At 41.9% G+C, this 22,814-nt stretch overlaps 1 protein-coding gene across 21 annotated transcripts in view; it reads left to right on the top strand.

Annotated features, from left to right (window-relative positions):
- The first annotated feature begins 1,176 nt into the window (after positions 1–1,176).
- nfasca (neurofascin homolog (chicken) a) overlaps positions 1,177–22,814 on the top strand; it is a 138,591-nt gene continuing 116,953 nt past the window's right edge. For 20 of the 21 annotated variants that reach the window (XR_011103267.1, XR_011103268.1, XR_011103269.1 and 17 more), the window contains exon 1: positions 1,177–1,406. The gene's annotated coding sequence lies outside the window, so the exon portion shown is untranslated. Of the gene's footprint in view, positions 1,407–1,622; positions 1,718–22,814 lie in introns of those variants that run through there. The other variant, XM_068712631.1, reaches the window with a different exon arrangement.

A 22,814-nucleotide genomic window follows, 5' to 3' on the forward strand; every position in this document is an offset into this window, starting at 1 on the left:
CTACATCCTACATGAAGGCCTATTTTAAAGCAATAGAAACCATCCCAAGTTGAAAATGTTTGTTTGTTTATTTTGTTGTCTGGTAATGTGGAAGTCATGAAACCATAACATCTGTGAAAATAACTTTATCATTGAATGCATTAACTCATATGTTAAAATCAGGCCTGTCAGATCCAGTGGCATAGGCATACAGAGTATGTCCTCGTAAGGCCAAGTAGTATTCTGGTTACATACACAGTGGTCTATGCAGGTGTCAAAAGTTAAATAATAGTGCAGATCTCATTCTCTGTAGCACGAATGACCCACCATGCTTAGCGCTAGCTACTGCACCATGGTCATATAGTGGCTAATGCCTAGCTAGCTTGGGTTGCATTAACTTTACTCTTAATTCTACTTGCCGGTAGAGCTCAGTTTTATGTGACGTCTTTTGTGTGGTGACAGGCTATTCATTATGCTATAGTAAAAACTAAAACTACACTAACACTTTAATATATCCTATAACTTTAGTTTAGTGGCTGCTCTTAACAACCAATAGCTGTTAACATGTTAACACTTAAGCTAACTGCGTTGAAGTGACAAACTGTATGTAGCCATATTTCTGCAAAAATAAGACAGCTGACAGGATGGCTGAGCATATTAACAGATAGAGAAAAGTTCTACCCATGTTTAATACTTTTCTTCATCATGAAACCAGGTTGAGTTTAAAAACACATAAATCCAACCTGTCAACAGCTATTTAAGCTAAGGAGTAGCTAGCTACAAGGCTACAACTTTGACAGCTTTTTTTCCAAGTCAACGTTTTGTTCTGATAAATTGTCATGTGATTTAATGGGATATTTATCCGGTGATGTGAGTTTATACATTTTTTAAAATAATTTTGACATGATATTTTCCCCTATTTGTGGTTAATTAACAGCACATAGGCCTATTATAAAATCATATACATGTGATTTGGTTTGTAGTCTATTGTGTCCTATCATAATTTGGTACTAATATAAGATACAACTATATTTAGTGATCTAAGTATCCACCATCATTATATTCTGGCCACAGGACTTATCGTGCCCTCCACCTGTCCGGCCGCCAACCCCTGTTATGTTACGTGTGGAGCGCGTGCACGCTGCGAAACAACCGGGGATGCGCGCTTGCAGAGAGAGAACAGCTGAAAGGAGGGGAAGAGTGCAGCGAGTCCACGAGCGAGAGAGAGAGAGAGAGAGAGAGAGAGAGAGAGAGAGAGAGAGAGAGAGAGAGAGACAGACAGACTTGCACTGCATTGACAGAAACACGGAGTCAGAGCTCCGGTAGGGCCGACAGCACCGAGGAGGGGGTGGATAGTTTTCTAATGCCGCTGCGGAGTTGACGGTGCCCGGTGCAGCAGAGGGAAGAGGAGCGGCGGACCGGCGCAGGTAAGCGGACACTTTCTACTTTCTGCTGTGGTGCTCTGTAGTTGTAGCTCCCATCGTGCACTGACGCATCGGGTGGAGTCCCGGTTCCGGCGGGGCTAGACCGGGGGTGATGACGAGAACCGAGGCTGTGAATAATGATAGTAGGGCAGAATGCAGCTCAGGTTCCGCCCAGGAGGCTCGGAACACTATTGTCAATGCAGTGTTTTTCGGGTACCCGGTGCACACGAGCCCCCGCCTCTCTCTGCGCATCTTCTGGATGATGCTGCGGTTTCGTGGGATTTTTTGCTGCTCTGCGCAAATCGCACATAAAGGTACCAAAGTCCGGGGGAGAATGACCGGGCCCGGGCCCCGCCGTCTGCATCTGCAGAGGCCCGTGTGTGTGTGTGTGTGTTTGTGTTTGCGTTTGTGTGTGTGTGTGTGTGTGTGTGTGTGTGTGTGTGTGTGTGTGTGTGTGTGTGTGTGTGTGTATGTGTGTGTGAGAGAGAAGTGTCATTGCAGAGGACGAGTTAACGGGGACATTTTAAAGGGCTGTCAAGTTGGGCTTGTTGGGTTAGGCCCGTGGCTGCACACAGGGTGAGTCAGGTCTGGTTCCGCTGGAAGTGGATCAGAGCACGTCTGAACGTGAGGGAGGGCGACTCAAAGAAAAAACACACCATTTATAGTCGATTATGTCTACCCAATAGATGACACACTGTAGTGTTATTATAGCTACATGATGACCTTGTTGTACTTTATGATCTCTTTATGATCACAAAGGACTGAAGTCCTATAGTCACACACAGTCTGTCTACAGAGTGTATGGCGCTATTACATCTCTAGTAATATTGTATGTCACCTGTGTTACAGTCACAATGTTTCCTCAGGGATTGTCATCAATAGTGAGCTCATAGTGACCTGCAGGATGATACTGGTGTTTCTTCTGACTTCTGTCATATTGTCCTTACTGTAGTTACTTTGAAGTGTGTATTAATAAGTGAACATACCTTCTGCAAACTATTCAATTTGACAACTTCTTAAGTTTTATATTGTCTTTGTTGTTGGGATGCATTAGGTATAAAGTTACCGCTATATGAATACTCAACACTATATGAATACTTAACACTATATGAATACTCAATTCAAAGTAAAAGTCCTTCATTCGCAAGTTTACTGAAGTAGCGGTACAGTAGTACAGAAGTACAATCAGCGTGGACAAGAGTACTGATCATTATACAGAATGACTCCTTTCAGAGTGTTTTATTATATTATTCATATTATTGGATTATTATTACTGATTCTTTAACATGTAAGGGGCCTTTTCTGTCTGAAAAAAGCACCGCAAATGTTGAGCTACATTACAACATACTGGTTTCATCTAGTACACTGCATCATGTATGGTTTATAAGCTCACCACATGTTTTGTATACATTTCTTTTCTGCACATTATGAGTAACAATAGCCGTCAAACTAATGTGGTAAAGTAAGAACTACATTTCCCTCTGCAGTGGAGTACAATTATTAAGTAGTATAGAAATGTTTTGGTGAAGAACAAGTACTGTACTTAAGAACAGTTTAATTGGAGGAGACAGTTTATTATTAGAGGGATCAAATACTTTTACTGATATGCAGCACAATGGATTTAAGAAATGAAGAAGCGTCTTTGGAGATTAGACTCCATTTTAGTACAGTTATACCCCCCCCGAAGATGAAGATCGGGATGCTGGGATGTGGAGCGGGAACAATTTTTAAGGCACAATTGGCTCAGGGAGATCGTGGCTGAATCTGATGGTTTAGCTTAAAAGAGTCAGCTGACTGAGCAGTAGAGAGAGAGAGAAACAGAGAGACAGAGAGAGAGAGAGAGAGAGAGAGAGAGAGAGAGAGCGTGTGTGACGGTGAGTATGAAACAGTAACGTTATAGCTGTGAACGTAGCAGTACAGTGAGTGTACAGTTTATTTGTTTTGCTGAATAAATGGTACAACTCCTCAAGAACCAAAGTTCCTCTGTCGGGTTCCCACTTGCTGATTAAAGTGACGGTGGTTAGCCCTGAAGCTAGCAACACTTAGGCTGATCAGGCTGATCTTTAAGGTGACATGCCACTCCTTCTGTTGTGGCTGTGTAAGTGTACAGAAAGCTTTGTTATTGACCGGTGTAATGAGAGCCTAATGCATGTACCCGGGCCAGGAAAAGAGGAACGTGAGTACATGTGTGAGTGAGAGTTTATAACATAAAGCCTAAAGAGAAAAGTTGAACTCAGTTTCTCAGCAGAGGGCATTTAGTGCAGAATGAACTATCAATGTAGAGAGGGACCTCTTTGTTTGAATGAGTGCTTAGAACTTTAACAACAATCATCCTCAATTATTGTTCTACCTAAATCCCTGAAATCCCCAGCTCACTTACAATATGAAAATCTAAAAAGCAGGCTTTGGATTGACTTTGCATTCACTTTAAATATGGAGGTTCCCATGGAGTCACAGTGTGTGCTGAAGTGACTGATGTGTTGGTTTGTAACTACCACACATGAAATTATCATGAAATGATGTTCTATGAAGAAAGCTGAATCATATACCAAAAACCATATCATGTAAATAAATATGTCGTAAACATGATATGTAAATTAATTGATACAGTGAAATTCAGGAATTGAGCATCAAATTGAGAAATATTCATTCTTCACACTCATATTGTTTATCAGTATATCAACATACTGACCACCGTGTGTGTGATGGCACACACACACATACAGAGGGCTTACAGAAAAAGGCCAGATGTTCGTTTTTTTTTTTAATTCAATATGTGCATTTACAGACAACGTGTCGCAACTCCAGAAAAAAATAAACAAAACATAACGAAAACGGCAAAGGTACAAATGCAAACAGACCTAACCAAACGCCCACCAAACTAGCTGGTCTCACTGGCCAACAGTTAGCTAATGTCAACAATGTTGTGAGTAATAATGTAATAAATGAACACGTGTGAAAATGGTTTTAAATAGTAATAAAACTCACCTGTTTTTAAATTGTGAGTCTAAACACTAACCATCAATAAGCTGTAGTCTAACCTCACAGTTTCTTTTAGCACTGATTTCAATCAGATGGTCAGATTCACAGTCTGTTATACACACTATTCACTAGTATACATATTCTTGACCTCTTGTTTGCATATACATTAGTGTGGGTTGATAGGTCAAAACATGTTCAGTATGTTTTTAGACATGAAAACAGATGCACCATTAATAGTGCCCCTTCATGTTGGTTTTTTATCATAAATGTTTTTTATGAAAAGGTTTACGCCAAATAAGGTTAAACTGTAATAAAGTTATTTATACAAACATCTTGGTGAAAATCTGATTACCTAAATACTTAAAACATTTGCAATGCAACACACTGCAGTTTAAACACTACATGACTTTGGATATGTGGCAACATACGATACGGATGAACCAGATTGAACCAATAGGCTTCTTCTGATGAATCCGGTTATTTTTCTGTGAAAATTGGTCGATCGGCCGATCTCGAACCAAGAAGATGTGTAGAGAAGTCAGTTTGCTCTTCAAGTGTGAGCAGCAGTGTGGCAGTGAGTTAGCTCTGAGGCTGCTGTAGAGGACTGAAAAGGTGAAGGTGGCAGTTCAGCATTATTCAGCGTTGTGTGAGGCTGCAGGGCTACACACACACACACACACACACACACACGCAAACTATACCAGCGTCACCTCGATCAACATGGAACGTGGAATCAGTGAATTTCTCTGCTGAACTGATACTAATCTCTGAAATAAACGGCTGGTGTTCTGCATTTGTTTAGAAAGAGCTGATCATTCGATTTTTACCAGCTGTGATTGGGATCTGTTGCCTGTATTGAACTACGAAGTTGAGAAGTTGTCATTTCTGTCCAGGCAGCAACGTCTAGAACACTGAGATTCCATGACAGTTTCTGATTCCAATCATGATCTTTGTCCTTTTCTTCAATTTAAGCACATTTTACTATTATAATCAAAGTCATTATTGTGGTGTTGTTGTGGTGCTTTCTAATGTCCATCAGGGGGCGACTCCTCTGGTTTTATAGAACCAGAGGAGTGAGACCTGCCAATCAGGACTAGCTAGCATTTAATCTAACATTCACACCGTAGGCACAGCTACAGGAGCAACTCGGGGTTAAGTGTCTTGCCCAGGGACACATCAGCATGGTAGACTAGTAGACTAGTAGAGTTGGGGAATTTGTCTTTCAGAGGATCCAGTTCCTGAATTTGAAGACAGCTAACAAGTTGATTCCTCCTTTCTGACATATGCAATATGGAGGTCGATACTCACATTTCCTTTGCATATTACGCCACTGAACTACATTTAAAAGTGCAGGAAAAAGCTGCCAGACAAGAAAGATATACCTTCAAGAAAAGACTCTACTTTGCAAAAAGATGACCTTCTCATGTCTAAATGACACACTGTTACATATGTAGATATACTGTAAATATAGTGTGTTAGCACCGTCAGATGAATTCTACTCTGTCCTGACTGCTATTGGCTTCCATATTGAATATGAGTCATGGTGCCCTGGGATCTGCACATCTAGATCTACCAGAGCATGCCCTGCTTCTGAATGGAGTAGGTTTTTTTCACTATGAATTAAAGATGTCAGCGCGGTCAGAACAGCTTCCATGTTACGGTGACCTGGAGACAAGCTTTCTTTTTGGTGAGCTCCAGTGGGCTTGTGTCATCTGTCAGCAGATGTTTCACGGTCGGTGGGGGTTCTACACTGAAAAGGATCTGGTGGGTTATGACGGAAGATGAATGCGGCGTGCTTAAAAGTGCACCAAACCCATAACCAGACGCAGGATGACATGTTTCTTTACCCAGAACTCAGCAGTTTGAATGACAGGAGAGGACGCAGAGGCATGAGTGTGAGTCAATGCTGTAGACACCAACCGGCAAATATGTCAGACACTTAAAGCCTCAGTAAACAGAACTATGGTGTATGATGTGTTGTCAGAATACTGCAAAAGTAGTATATTCCTGTTCTGAATGGCCTCAATGTTGGTAAAGGCCGGCATCCCACTGATCCCACTGATCCCACTGTATCGCCTATCTTTCTTCAAGAATCCGGTTTTGCAAGCCTTTGTGGTCTTGATGCGATGATGTTGTAGAAGTAGTTGTGTAAAACATAAAAAAGAGAGTTTGAGAGAGAACTCAAATTCTGTCCACGTTCACACCTTCATCCCCGTGGCCAATTGCTGCATAAATGGTAAATGGCTTTTCTAGGCTTTTCTAGTCTCTAACACTACATGTCATTCATCTATTCATACACTGATTAATGGCAGGGGCTACCATTCAAGGTGCCAAGGACACGTTGACTTGGACCGACTCTGATTGAAAGACGAGCCGCTCTACCCTTGACCGCTCTACGCTTGTCAAACGTGGCCGTCGATGTCGTGTTGTCTGTTAAGGAAGATTTATAGAATTGATGGTCCCAGCTGCCAAGTTCTGCCATTGCAAAGAAGGTTTCACGCCGTTGTTAGCTTCGTTGATCGTAATAGACAGTAGCCAATAACATAATAATAGTAAAGCTGCATTCTTCATCATTCAACCAGGTGTATACCATTGTAGTGCTAGGCTAAAATACTGCTGATGATATGTGAAGCAGGTCCCCACATTTGAGAAATATTAGAATATCAGAACAGAACAGCTGCTGTGGTTACATCCTACAAAAACACATTTCAACAAGTTCATGTTTGTTTCGTCTATTACAGGAGGTACAACAACCGGATCCCTAATTTCAGCTGTCCTAGGAGGCAAGGCCTTAACATTGTATCCATTTTAAGGCCTTTTACATGACAAAGCTTGGTCATCTTTGATAAAGAACATAGACAAATACTTAAGTAGCCATAATCCTGTAATAATTTCCCTAAAGCTTCTTTGTGAAAACCCTGGGCTCCTGCTGAAATTTGTCTAGTTTAGTTATTTACAAGGTTGCAGCTCAGGTTTTTGGCCAGCAGATGTCAGTGTTGTAACTCACAATACATGTTTCCTCCACACACACACACACACACACACACACACACACACACACACACACACACACACACACACACACACACACACACACACACGTTGTATCTCAATGGGGGCATCCACACGTGTCCTAGCAATCTTTCCCTTTAACAAGCTGCCATGCGTTGGGAACATTTACACTGAACTTCCACTGATAAGTTGAACTGGTGTGATTCTTTTTTGCATCATTTCATATCATAATTATAGCATAGTTCATCACAATCACACGTTTCACGGTTTACCTCTTTGCTCCATTTTTTATCTGTGAATATTTTGTGTTACACACTGCTATGATTAAAACCACTTCAAACTGTGGAGATCTGAACATGTTGCCTGATTCCAGGTATTACACCACGTTTTGTGTCTGTTCATGCTGTTTCAGAGACTCTTCCAGCCTGACAAGAGCACATACAAAAATAAAAGCCTTTGTTAATCAAAGCGCAGCACAGAGAGTAGTTAGTACGCAGCAGCAGGCCGTATGGCTGCTCTCCCGCTCAACCTGGCTCCCATTCAGTTAAATGGAACAGCCAGTGCAGATGGGACATTAGCCAGGCCAAGTGGATTGTGGGAAAGAAGGGGAGGTGCCCAGCGATGAGGTAAATTAATTTTGCATTAGGGAGCCCCGCTGGCATTGCTATGATCTCCTGGCACGGTGTGTCCGTCTAGGTACACGTGTGTGTGTGTGTGTGTGTGTGTGTGTGTGTTCTCACCTGGCGTGAGATTCAGAACAAGGGGGGTGAATGTCGGGTTTTAATAATTCACCTGGCATCGAACCGCAGGTCAGCATCCAGTCTGACTCTGCTCAGGGACACGGAGAGAACTGCTATGGACTCATGCAGTCAGACAACAGCCTGTAGCTGGTTTCCATTCATCCACATTCTGCTAAATGACTTTGTTTTTGACCAGTGTAACCAGGTGGGCTGCTATACCTCTTTGTGTTGCTAACATTAGCTACGCTTCCATCTGAGGAGAGACGTTTCAGTTTCTTTAGAGAACCAGATGGAAAATTATGATCAACAGTGAAGAAAAGTCCCGATGACATTAAAATTACTACAAATCTAGTCCAACAACAACCTTGCTCAACAGTATGTCACGTGGTTCATGCATGTTCCACGGCCCCATTTACTCCAATGACAGGGGCGTAAAAGAAAAAGTAGGTGGATATCAAGGAGAAGAGAGGAATACTATGATATAATACGCACACTGCTCTGATGGACAGATTTAATGGTAGTTGTAGTTTTTTTCAGGGACAATTTCTATGATGCCATTACATTTTAGAACAAAATTTCTTCCATTTTTTTATTAATTGGCTGTTCCGCTAACCAGCATCTATAATAGAGTGCACGTTAAAGGAATACTATATCAATTACTCAACTTGTGTTACACTGAATTCTTGAAGACGTTTTTTCTGGCATCCCTCCACGGTGAACGGAGAATCCAAAAACAGAGTAAATCCTTGATGAATTGAAGTAAACGGAAGGACTTCCCTAATTTGTCTCCCCTAAATGAAACTGGGTAGCAGGATGGACCATACCAATCAATTTTATTTGTACTTTTCCCATTCCCCACTGCTTCTCTGACTGAAAAAATTTTTTATTTCTTATGTGGCTGATGCACTGCATCGTCCCACTCTACTGTACAGCCGTCCTTCAACGGAGAACCTTTTCTCCCCTCTCCCCCATCTGTCTGCGGCTCCTCTCCGGTTACCTGAGCTGTGCCTTTTTTTTTTACTTTTCAGCAGCCTTTATTTTTAAACTCCTCCTCACAGAAGCTGCTGTTTGCTCAGAGGGCAGGGAGGGATGAGAGGAGGAGAGAGGAAGATGTGGGAGGGATGAGAGGAGCGAGAGAGGGAAAAGGAGACACATACCGAGGTGGAGGGATATAAATAGAGTAGATTGTGAGCGTCTGGAGTGAAGGGCGATGGCACAGCGCTGTCTGGCGGGTCGCCAGGTGGAGAGGATAAATAGAGGGTGGAGAGAGCGTCCTGGAGTCTGATACTGCTCCAGGCCCCGGTCTCCACGGAGACCACTGACTGGATGAATAGGAAACAGGAGAGAGTGTGTCTGACCGATATGAATCCAGTTCTGATATCGGTGGATTAATGCTGCTTCAAGCTGAGATGGAAACAGCACCAATGAGATAACATAAGATTTCACAGATTCAAACACAGTAATATACTATTGTACTAACCACCATCTAAGAGAGCAGACATGAGTGGTTGTCTGAGTCTAATTCTCATCTCATTGCCCTTTATGCCTCCTGGCATGTAGGGCAGCAACAAAAGTCTTCCACTCCCGTCTGTCCTGGGCGAGTCGCTGGATGATGCCCCATGAGTGGTTAAGGCTCTGCATCTCTTTCTCCACAGTTCTTCTCCATGTGTTTCATGGTCGGCCTCTTTTTCTTTTCCATTCTGGTGTCCAATGTAAGGCTGTTCTTGTAATATCAGCAGGGTCTTTTCTCAACACATGTCCTATCTATCTCCATCTTCTTCTCATTAGGATGGTCTCCATGCATTCTTGTTGGCATTTGTCATATAGTTCTTCATTTGAAATGGTGTTTGGCCAGAAAATGTGCAGTATTCGTCTTAAACTCTTGGTGTGGAAGGTTGATAGTCTGTTGAGGTCTTCTTGTGTCATTCTCCAGCCTTCAGAACCATACAATAGCGTGGATAAAACACAGCTCTGATACAATTTGAGTTTAGTCTTGATGGTGTACTGCTGTGACCTCCATATGTTATTCAGTACTTTGAAAGCGTTCCTTGCCTTATTAAGATGATTTTTGATGTCTTTATCTGTGCCCCCATCGTGTATGGGGGCACAATGTGTTGCTCCAGGTTGTATCAATCAGATGTCCAACTGGCTCTCCAATCAGCTACACTCAAATATGAAGGAGACTGTGGCAGCATGTGAGAAATGTCTTTCTAATGAAAACGTATGTTATGATGATTTCACACAGACAGTTTAAGATGATCACTTCTGATGTAATTTACAGAATCAGTCAGACTGCATCATATCTGAAGTGTAACTCGCTGACTGGACCAGATCTGGCTTTTTGAATCGTCATTATCGGCCTCATGTATTACATTACATTACATTACAGTCATTTAGCAGACGCTTTTATCCAAAGCGACTTACAATTCAGTATCTATCTATAGATAGACACAGCTACGGGAGCAATTTTTAGGGTTAAGTGTCTTGCTCAAGGACACATTGACAACCTAGTGGAGCAGGAGCCGGGGATGGAACCGCCGGCCCGCTGATTGAAAGGCGGCCCTGCTCTCCACTTAGCCACGGTCACCCCATGTATCTAATGCTGGAGGAGACAGCGGCAGTGAGGAAAGCCTGACGGAAGACAAAGGTCAGAGCTCTGCTCAGTCGATGCGCACTGACGATAGTTTAACGGCAGCTTTGCCACAGGCGGCTCTCCAAATGGAGCTGCTCCATGGCTAAGATTAGAATGCAGCTAGCATATCGGATCCTCAGAGACAAACCGTCTGATATTGTACAGGGTGTTATTCAGATAGATGTTATCAGGATAATTAAAGCGTAGGCCTGTTTTGTTTGTCTTGCCTCCATTTGAAATCCTTTCTTTGCATCTCTTGATTTGTTGCTTACTAGAGATGCACCGATTGGCTGACCGATCCCAGTCTGACCTGCTCATTCCAGTTTTTGCTAATTATATTTTATTCTCTAAGAACTATAATTGACAGCAAGACAACAGACGTTTTCATCACCGTCCCCAAAAAAATACTAAAAAAGTACTTCAACCACCTCGAAGTCTGCGTTAATGGTCAAAAATTTGAAGCGTTATCTTTTTACTTTGTTATCATCTATAGTGGATATTTGCATAAAAACACAAATTCAAAGGATTATAAAATAAATGATTGTATTTTTATTTTGTTTGATTAAAACAAACTTTTGGCATTAGTAGTTTTAATGATGAATTATAAGGGGCTTAGAGCTAGTGTTAAGAAGTTAAACGGGTCATAATTCATCTCTAATATATATTTTATGTTAAAACATCTCCTTCAAACAACTGGATTTATTCAAGTTTCTCATCAAAAACTACATTTTACAAGATTTTATTTGAACATATCATCATAATGTTATAATTAACCTTCGCCTAATACTCCTTTTGACTGAGTAGAGCTCCAGCGCATCATAATGCAAGTCTGTGCAACCTCTGTTAACGTTATCAACAGGACCGTGCCGAAGTGCAAACTTTATGTCTTCCTCGCTGATGCCGAAGGACTTTTGATTAGTCCCTTTCATGAGCAGACACTGTGAACACGGTGTCCTTTAATGTGCTTGTTTGAAGGGCTGCTCTTGTCTACCTCTGCTGCTCGTGCTGTAACCAGAGGCTGAACGGATGTACAGGAGGAGAATAACGGTTAAGTTTATGTGTTGTGTCACTACGACAAATACTGCTTCTGACGCCACAACATAACCTTAATCCACGATCGGTTTTGTGGCACTGTTGCAATTTTGAACTCAGTAGTATTGCCTCTATTTGTGTGTGCGCCTTACAGCACTACAACACTGAGCCGTGCATATGCATCAGAAGTGACACGTGGCCTTTTCAAAAACTTGAAGAAGCTCTCCACTGATAAATTGCATAAATTCTCAAATGAATCTGCAACTTCTGGATTGTTGTTCACTAGTCCCGTTCATGTGGAACCCCCCCCCCCCCCCCCCCCCCGCTTTACGCCCCTGGTCAGATTTTGCCCTCTATCAGGGATGATTTACCTTTTCATTGGTTTAAAGTGATCTTGTAAACTAGCTACTTGTGAAACAATCCAGCCGTTCAAGTCGTCTCTCAACTCTAACTCCAGTCTCCCATCTCAAGTAGCTAATCTGACTGTAAACAATGAGCAGCGCACAGAACAGGAAGTCTTGGCCTTGATGTCAGCTGGCTACTCTGAAACCCCAGAAAAACCCAGCAGAGGCTTCTCTGTCATCAGACCGATAGCTGATGGGTTCCGAAACATTAACACAAGGTGGTGTGATAATAGACTGCATGACCCTACTGGATCATGGAGTTTTCTGCTTTAAATGAACCCAGTCTAATACATGAACCATCCCATGTGTGTGTCATGTTCTGCAGTAGAGCGACTCTCATGTATTTCCTATCATACTTAATCCAGTTATTTTCACCAGATATTTTGTCCCTACATACGTTAATATCAAAGATTTTCTAACCTCTGACTTCTCAAAAGGGGAAAGGGACCCACATGCTGTAGAGCAGGTTGAATTAAAAGCCCTTTACAAGAGGCAAAGGTTAAAAAGCAGGCTTCCATTCCACAACAAGAAAGTATTCTGAACAGGCAAAGACATGTCAGGGAACAGACAGGAAGCCGGCTTACAGACTGGCAACAAGCAGGTTTGTAGAACAGAGATGGGGACACTGACAGGCTGGAGAAGTGTGGCAAGGAAGCAGCACAGACAATCTGTCAACGGAGGAACTGCTTAGATGTACATACAGTGACAGGTACACGACTGGAAAAGGAGGGAAACTCCATGGGTACATGCCAGTTAACTGCATCCTGAAGGAAACGGCTGAATCAGCTGTCAGTCGTTCTTGTTCTGTATTTGCCCATTTATGCACTGTGCGCATACTCAGGAGGAACAGGTGTCACCCTCTGTGTTTTATCTGTGTGTCTGAATACGTTCAAACATCTGCACATTTATTAAAAACCTGCATTCTGTATTTATACTGTTCAGTCAAAGTGTTTTGCATCTGCATTCACTGATGTTCCGTTTATAGTAATTATTATATATATATATATATATTATTATGATATTATAATATCCAAGTTGTGATTAGAATGTTTTATTATGTTTTGTAGAAAGATTTACTAGGCCAAATGTTTATGACAAAATGTCAGTGACGTAAAACTAGATCTACACAATGGTAAAAGGGAAATGGTATTTCCAGCCTCAGAAATGCTGATAGATAATTAAAATGGGTTTATTGCTGATTCATGGCTCATATCAGAGGAGCAAAAAAGAGTTCATGAAGAGAAAAGCCTCTCCAGTGAATAAAGATCTTTGAAGAATGATTTTCAGGTGAAGCGAGGAGCGATGACAGATCAAATAAGAGCATTGGCTTGTACATGTGAGGGCAACTAGTAGACAGGTGTGTGATGAAAAGGTCAGGAAAGGTCCATGAAAATGCAGGTTTAGGAAGAGGTCACGAGGATGGAAACGGGGCAGGTGTTGCCGTGACATGGTGAGCATGCTAAAGTGATCGCATGGCCAAAAATACCAAAATAAGACTGCGGTTACAAAGACGTTGTAACTGTGGCGCGTGTGTGTGTGTGTGTTTGTGTGTCAGTATGGCCTGTGGACTGCTTCTGGCTATAAAGAGGAAGCAGATGTGCTGAGGAAATTAGCCCCATTAAAAAGCCTGCATGGTTAATCATTAACTCAGTCCCTTAGTGGAGTGCATATCTGTCCCACTGTGTGCTGATCAATCAGTTTCTGTTCTCTGTTGCTCACTGTGTGACTCTCCACGACCAAATACGTACGTTGATTGTTACAGGAAACCCAAAGGTGCAGCGATACCTGTTGCACTGGGTCATGATCCACAGCACAAATGCTAACAGTCCTGTTTGTACCATTAAAACCAACGAACAGCGTGCTCTTGTCCCTTGATTCAGCTGCATACTCTTGGAAGATACAGTATGTGGACAAACCCTGTTTCACAGTACAAATAGTTTGCACACCTTGGAGCCTACATAAACTCTAAATGTTGTTTTTTAAGTTTAAATGCACGGCTTGATGTTACTTTGTTTTGTTTTTTTATTTGAGTTCACCGTCAAGAGAATATAATTCCTTCCTGCACTTTATTCTAGCACCAAAATGTTTTGATTCAATGACTTCATGGTCTATCTTCTAGCGTCAGATCGCAGTAGAGGTGGTTCCATCCACTTCTGTGGGTCTGGTCTAATGAATACTTCTGCCTCTAAGGGTCACCAGCGGGGCTTTGCACTTTGAGTGTTCATACAGTGCTCTTTCATTGCCTCTAGCATATTGTTGCTAATTCTAGCATGGCGTTTAAATCCTACCCAGTCTACTTTCTTATTCATGTTTTTGCATTCTATCTTTGCTGGCTTTTCTTTATTAGTTTCCACAATGTTATCTAATGAAGTTGCAGATGCTACACTGCTGCTGTTGTGGAAAATAGCTGTTAAATACACTTTTACTCTTATTTATAGAATAATAGCAGCTGGAATGGTCATTTATATGATCAGTACTTAAGGTAACAGGCCTTCTTTCCATATTCAGCTGACAACATGGATGTAAATGAGCCTGAAAAGAGGTTGTATATTTGGAAACAGTTGTGAGTTTCCACCCGATGAGCCAGCTCTGTGTCAACCTGTCTGAGTGTAACTAAAGCTGGATGCCTACAGGGCTGTTCCCACCATGTATCCCATCTGTCACTGCTCTGTGTGTCTTCCTACAGCTGATTGACTGCGTCTGGCAGGCAGGTGAGGAGTGTCTGCAACACAAAGGCAGTCTTCATTATGGAGCAGAGCCACCTAAACCTGTTCACAAAGGACAGCCTTCCTGTGAGCTGCAGTGATGCTACGGGGCTTTCCCACTGCTCTCTGACTGGCTGTCGCCATTGATCATGGTTTACCCATCGCTGGATCAATAAAACTGTTACCGGCCTGCCACCTGATATGACACCTTAGAGCTGCAGTGGCAGGGTGGGGTTTGCCTCACAAACATTCATATATATACACATTGAAAGACAACTCCCAGGTCTGTTGTTGTTAAAATAGGAGAAACTTAGGAAGCAGGGAAGGCCCCCCCCCCACGGTCCGATTTTGCCGGTGTGATGCCATCAAAAGATGGTCTCTGTTCTCTGCTGTTTCAAAACATCAGGGATGATTTACCTTTTCATTGGTTTAAAGTGATCTTGTAAACTAGCTACTTGTGAAACAATCCAGCCGTTCAAGTCGTCTCTCAACTCTAACTCCAGTCTCCCATCTCAAGTAGCTAATCTGACTGTAAACAATGAGCAGCGCACAGAACAGGAAGTCTTGGCCTTGATGTCAGCTGGCTACTCTGAAACAAAAACAAAAACCCAGCAGAGGCTTCTCTGTCATCAGACCGATAGCTGATGGGTTCCGAAACGTTAACACAAGGTGGTGTGATAATAGACTGCATGACCCTTACTGGATCATGGAGTTTTCTGCTTTAAATGAACCCAGTCTAATACATGAACCATCCCATGTGTGTGTCATGTTCTGCAGTAGAGCGACTCTCATGTATTTGCTATCATACTTTTTTTCACCAGATATTTTGTCCCTACATACGTTAATAACAAAGATTTTCTAACCTCTGACTTCTCCTTTTGAGAGAATAAGAAACTGTTTCTGCGTACTTTTCATTTCCTGTACGTGTCGTTTTACTGTAATGTTAATAGCCAAGGGAGAGCTGACAAGCTACTCCATTTTCCTGTTTTGTATATTGTGCTGTTTTATTGATACCTGATCATTTCCTCCGTAAGGAGATTATGTGTTTGGATGTGTGCATGCGTGAGTGTGTGCGTTTGTGCCTCTATGTGTCTGTTTCACATGCTGCTTGACCCATCAGCCTTATATTTTTGGTGTTCATTTATGAGTGTATGCTCAGAGACCTCTCGTGGTTGCAGTGACACACTTTTTATAAATGATTTTATTGACAACATATTTAATTGATGGTTTTATACCGTCATTGACTGTTGGGTCCTCACTGCTCTTAACTGGTCGGTAGGGGCCGAAAGTATTTAACAACTGCTTCAGTTTGGACTGTTGCTTCTGCTATGGATTACGTATTGCTCCTCTCTGGATTTGCACGCCTAGGTAAGACTATTATGTATTTGTAACTATCGCTTAGTAAATGGAGAATGTCCTCTTATGTTGGTAGGAGGACAGCTAGTTAGCAGCTGCTGGACAGTATCGCCAGTTGTTGTTTTATTGGGGGCTTTTTTTTGGTCATTTTTTAATTCTAATTTAAGGGTCCGCCTCTGAAGAACGAGAGCCGCTCATCTGCTGCTCAGCGGGCAGAGAGAGAGAAACAGCAAGGAAAACAGAGCCAGCATGTTTTCACATTTATCTCCGTCAATTAAAGGTTTATCTTGACCAAACCAGAGATGGTGATACATATTATAATTATTATTGTATGTAAAATGTTACCATGCCAACTTCAGATTAGGGACATGATGCAGCAGGGTCTCCCCAATAGGGCACAGCTCTGTTCCACATAAACACTTGAGGCTGTGTTCCTGCTGGCATACATTAACATCACATCCACTGTAGCCCCCCTGCCTCTGCTAGCTTCCACTGCGTTGATACGCTACAGTACGTATACAATACACTCACAATACACGCACACGACAATGGGCGTATACGAGCGGTACAATACCCACAATGCATCTGAACCCCGAGACATACTGTGGTCTTTTCTTTTTGTTCAATGCAGAGATTTCAAAGAACCATATACTGTAGAGAAAAGTGAGCAGTGAATGCATTGTGTGTGTGCTTGTGCGTGTGTGTGTGTCCAGCTGACAGAGACTGGCGTGATATGCTCCATGTGTAACAATGGCATGGAAGTGAACAAGAGAAATTCACCATGTCCACGCCACAACATTCCAAAATGTTCTTTACATATCACGTTTTTTAAGCACTAATCGTCAGATTCAATCAAATGGTAAATGGACTGTACTTGTATAGTTCTTTTCTAGTCTTCTGACCACTCAAAGTGCTTTAACTCTACATGTCATCATTCACCCATTCACACCCATTCATACACTGATGACAGGGGCTAACATGCAACCATTCACACACCACAGTCTATGGGAGCATATTTGTCGTTAAGGATCTTGCCCACATAGACATGGACTAGAGGAGCCGGGGATCGAACCGCCAATCTTGTGATTGAAACCACTGAGCCACAGTCGCCCCAATAAGAACTCATGTAGGTTTAATGTCTAGATTTTATTGGACAAGACATTATGTTTGTCTGAGAACTCACATATAGAGATTTTTGGGGCCAAGGCCGGAATGGACATGAACTTTAGTTGGTTGAACACTGTTAACCAATAGAATGCATGGCCAGAGATATGATTCCCTAAACCAGGAACTGCTCACTCTCTCTCTACTGTCTGTCGCCACCATCTACACCCCCCCCCCCCCCCCCCCCCCCCTTTCAGCACCTCAGCAGATGGGCAATAGTGCTCCCTCTCTGTCTCTGTGTCTCTCTCTCGGTGGGGAGCAGTCTTTTGATACTTGTACTGGCCCTACGATCTACATCCCCTCCCATCGCCTCAGGGGCTCACTCCCCATTGTGTCCATTGTTTCACCCTGAAAGTGGGTTAAGAAAGACAGCAGCAGCGGACAGAAGGGACGGAGGGCTGGGGGGGGGGGGCAAATCAAGAGAGAGAGGAGGAGGTGTCAGATTAAATGAATACAAGACGGGGAGATGATGAAATGAAGGGGGAGGGCGGGTGATTTGTAAAAAAAGAAACAGATTGGGGAAGAGATGAGATATGGACGCCAGAGCGAGGTTAATGGAAACAGTTGGTGAAAAGTGAAAAAGGGGCAGGTGATATGTGATAAGAGCGGTAACAGACATCAGGAAGATGGTGTTGTGCTGGTTGATAGTCATGTCATATACCTCATCGCCGTATGTATAAAAGTCAACGACAGAAGTAAAGGATTTAAAGGGTTGGAAAGTTCCAAAGAAGAGAGTCGTGGGCATTAGGACCAAACGAAGCACAGAGTCATAAATACAAGATGAAATATGATCCAGGAAGTTCAGTTTGAGCAATACCTCCTCATCAGACAGCAAAACACTCACATCGTTTTTATAAGACTGTGAGTGAAGTTATCACAGTGATTTGATTCCATTGAGAGGTAAACAGTAGAATGAAGGCTGGAACAAGCTTCTCTGGGCAACACGTAGGTCATTCTGAAATATTGACTTGGGTGGTCCTTTTATATATTCATGGGCATTAATATTTATCTTGAAATTTGTGTGTAATAATGTGTGGTTCTGTGCTAGAAAGTCAAAGGTACAAGAAGTTCAAGTGAACGTGAAGAACTTTTAACTTATGAGACAGTCTCAATTTAATACCAATCCTCTATATGAGCACACCAGAGCATCAGTGAGAAGTTTATGTGTATATAGTTATAAAATCATGCAGGTTCACTAGAAACTCCTTTAGCCCAGACTCCGGCAGAGACCGGTCCACTGTGGACTCGTCAGCCCAGACTCCGGCAGAAGCATCTCGTCCTCCGGCCAGGAGCAGAGCTTCACCACGCTGCTCCGCTGGGAGACAACAATTGATATTGTTGAAACATAAAAATAAAAAATGGAAGTAAAGAACAGACACCACTGAAAATGTGTGTGTGTGTGTGTGTGTGTGTGTGTGTGTGTGTGTGTGTATGTGTATGCCATGTCTTAGTTTCCAGGCAGTATAATAAAACCCTTAACCAAACCAAATGACACGTCTGTCTGCTTTGATTTGAAGCCTAAATGACCCATTATTAGAGTCAATTTCAGTTGTAGTGAGAAAATGACATCCATCGATTGGTCTGATAGTCTTCCTGCTTTGCAGCTGTTCCGCAACTCATTTCAAGGTTGCTTCTTTAGAAAAGGGACTTGAATGCCGCTCAAATTACTTTGTGCTCAGCAGCGGAGAGTCATGCTATTGTGCATTTTTAAAGCAGGCGTGTGATCGCTCCACGGCAGTGAAAATGATTAAAATCTGCTGCTCACTATTTGCAACAAGAATTGTCTGTACATGATTTTATTTTTTAGACTTCATTCACACATGTATGAATACCTCTTAATGTCTCAGTTGTGGGTGAAGCTGTGAAATGTTAGCTCTCTTTTACACGTATTGTGTGTTTGGTTCAAATACGGTGGACGATTAGCTGAAGAAAATTGGTGTCTTTATTCACTACAAACTGATTTTATAGCCTAATCAGACTGAATTTCCATTTCATTCATTCGGCTTGACTTCACACTGATTTTAGGTGTTTTCTATAGAGAGGGAGGGGCTGCTGGTGGCTCTTTTTCTCCATTATGTATTCCCATTTACATTTTTTACATCCTCAATATTTCTAATCAAAGAAACACAAGACTCTCTCGGATAATGTAGCAATAGTATAGGTTTACATTAGGAGCATTTTGGTTTACATTAGGACCATTTTGGCATAACAGATGGCTCTAAATACTACAATACCCATGAATTCTATACAAGTGCTGTTTAAATAATTTGGTAATCAAGTAGTCTGCTTACAGTGTTTATTTTGGGTCTTTTCATACATAGCAACATATGGGACAACATTTTAAAACTACGGAACACCAACATTACTTCCGTTTTTTGTTTTTTTTCAACTTTGATACTTTGCCTCGTGGTAACCCATCTGCGTTCCGGCTGGTCACCTGATTGCCATTGTCATAAAAGGGTTGATGCATTTAATGGATTATGAAAACACCTTTGCTGAATAAATTCTGACGCAACGACCATTTAAGTCACATGACTGATCAGCTGTTTCTGCTGTCGGCGTCTTCTCCGATATTCCCAAAGTGTTCAAAGCACCTTTTAGTAGTCAAGCAATATTACGTAACTATAGGATTCTCCCTACTGCAAATGATCTTTCTTTCCATTCTAGTAGAAAATATTAATTAGCACCGCTGATACTACATTTCTTTAGGCTGATACCAATGTTTAAAAAAATCCACTTGCAAAAAAGATTTCTCAGATTTGTTTTTTATAAGAATTAATAACCAATATATGTACTGAGTGTGACATTTTACGGTTATAAAATTAAACTTGAGCTTGCACCGTTTTTACTTCTTTCTTTGGTATTTCTGTACTGCAATTTCTCACTATTGTGTTGCGATGATTAGAAAAAACGTCTGATCGTCCCAGCCAATGCATCAGACGGGCTCCAGTGAAAGCGTCTGCCTTTCATTCCTGTGACTCCTCTCAGTCCCAGCATACGTGGTTTTCCTATGGAGAACTTCAACACAAAAACAGGCCTTAATAAAGAACTGTGGAGACTCTTATTTAGATTACTGCTACTGAAAACATCTTATCTGAACCAATACCACAATGTTCCCCAGATAGCCATAATCACCACGCTCTACATGGAGGCCAAACAATAATTCCATGATTAATTAAGGTCTTAATCCCAGTTTAGGCCTTGTGCATAATTACTGAAGTGCCTCCTCCACAGTAAAGAGGCCATTGAGCTAATTTGAAGGTGGGCTGGTTCATTCACTGAGCAACTAATCAGATGACTAATCTGTCAGCCTGGTCTATCGGCGCTGATGTGAGCCCTCTTCGTGTTGTTTATGAAGCCTTCATTTTGTATTCATGTGTGCACAGGGAGTGTATCAGTGCTGTGAATGACAGACGCTCACGTCTGGCCTCAGGCGCTGAGCTGTCATGGCAATCTGCGTGAATGGACTCTGGGTTACATGCTCACATTGGTAATTCTTGTGTTTTATGTTCTCCCTTACTGCTAAATGGTCATTGCTTTGTATTTCATATTTGTCTTTAATTTAGGTGTGTTGGTTTGTGCTGTGCACTTTCTGGAGATCACTGATGATCTATGGATACACAGCTCTCTCTGCTCAGACTAGCTTCATTTTTTCCCCAACAAACTAACCCTGTGTTCTGGCCGCGAGCGTATGAGGGAACAGATATGTTGTCATGCAGGCTTGCGTATCAGCTGTGTCTCCCACACGCAACAGCGACCTGAAGCGTTTCAAGCTTTTTTTCCCCGATATTACGGAAAGTAAAGGCGAGTTATGGTCAATTAAACACTACACCTAACTAAATATTTGAGGGTTTTATCATTATTTTTGATTATTAAACTTGAATTATATCTTTATTTTATCATTATCTGACCTTGTTCTTTGATTGTATACTGTGTCCGATGGCATGTTAACTCATTTTAGGGCTGTCCTTGTCCAAAGAATTTCTTAGTTGACTAGCACTTATACGATTTTGTCGACTAATCGATTTGTTGATTTAATCGACACTTTGTCCACAAAGAATCACAGTAAAGCACCACTTTAAATCTTGTGTTCACCAGAGATGTGCTCATAAGTTTTTTGAAATAAGTCATTCAGTATGAAAAAAAGACTAATTGGCTCAAGAAATCTTAGTCAACTAAGAACGAAATGACCAAAGGAAAACTGCACAGTAAGTTCCTATGCTCCCTTGCGGCTCGAAACTTTCAAATCTATGGACAAAATGGAACTGATGTAGACTTGCTTCAGCGCTTGCTTCAGTGCTGTCGTTGCGTGAGCCAGCACTGACATGACGGTTGCGTTCTAGACACGGGGTAAGAATTAAGACTATTTAAACTATTAGTGTGAATGCTTACTTATATTAGTGAGTCAGCATAACAAATGCTAACAAGACTGTCTGTGAACTGGATAATATTGCTCAATGGTTCTTACTACAAGAACAATCCATCTAATTTGAATGATCCGTGTACATTCATCGATTACCACAAACAGTGATGAACGCATGCAGCTCTCGAATGGGATTCTAGAGGTCTTGACTGATGCTCTTCGAGAGATGCAGTCATATGCTGTGATTCTGTTTCAGTCTGGTGTTCAGGATGAAAATAGTCTTACAGGAACTATTCACCTCAAAATTCAGTCGTCATCCAATCTCCCCAGGCTGACCGTCAGGGTGAGTCAGACCTGAGTGGTGAGTCCTCATCTCGAACGGTTTCCCAGCAAGCACTCAGAAAACCAGTTGTTCTGTCTGAACTGCCTTTGCTGGGCAATAATTTATGGTTAAACTGAGTCTAACCGCTCTCCCTCATGCAGTTCCATCTCAGTCTTCTCCCAAACAGATGACTTAAATGAAGTCTGGCTGGTTAGAGCTGAAACACAAGCGTAAAATGCCCATTGATTTTCTCACACAAATTTTGTTTAGCATACAAAATGTATGCAGCCAAGTCATTGTATATTAAGTCCACAAAGCTGATGTGAAAGTTAACTAAACAACAGGTTTTCATGGGTATAAAGGTGGTTCATATTGTCAGATATTTGGTTTGTGCTGAACAGAACTGTCCCTATAAATCAGTTTGGTAAATTGCTTAGAAATGGCCTTGAAAAGTAAATCTACTGTATGCAAAATGTTCTTTTACTCTGCTGATATACAGAAACGTGTACACATGAATGACAGAATAAAGTAATGGAGAGAGGAAAGAGAAGCGAGGCAGTGGAAGATGAACGTAGAAAGAGATGAGAGATGAAAGCAGATGAGTTTTGCGGAGGTCAACTGTCTGTTCCAGTGGTCCTCCTCCACCAATTATCCCCTGGACCTCGTTACCTCAATGCGCTTAATTAGGTCAGCCCAGGC

The sequence above is a fragment of the Cebidichthys violaceus genome, unplaced genomic scaffold (assembly GCF_023349555.1).
Source record: "Cebidichthys violaceus isolate CVI_PGR_0920_01 unplaced genomic scaffold, fCebVio1.0.p SCAF_17, whole genome shotgun sequence".
NCBI classification, from domain to species: Eukaryota; Metazoa; Chordata; class Actinopteri; order Perciformes; family Stichaeidae; genus Cebidichthys; species Cebidichthys violaceus.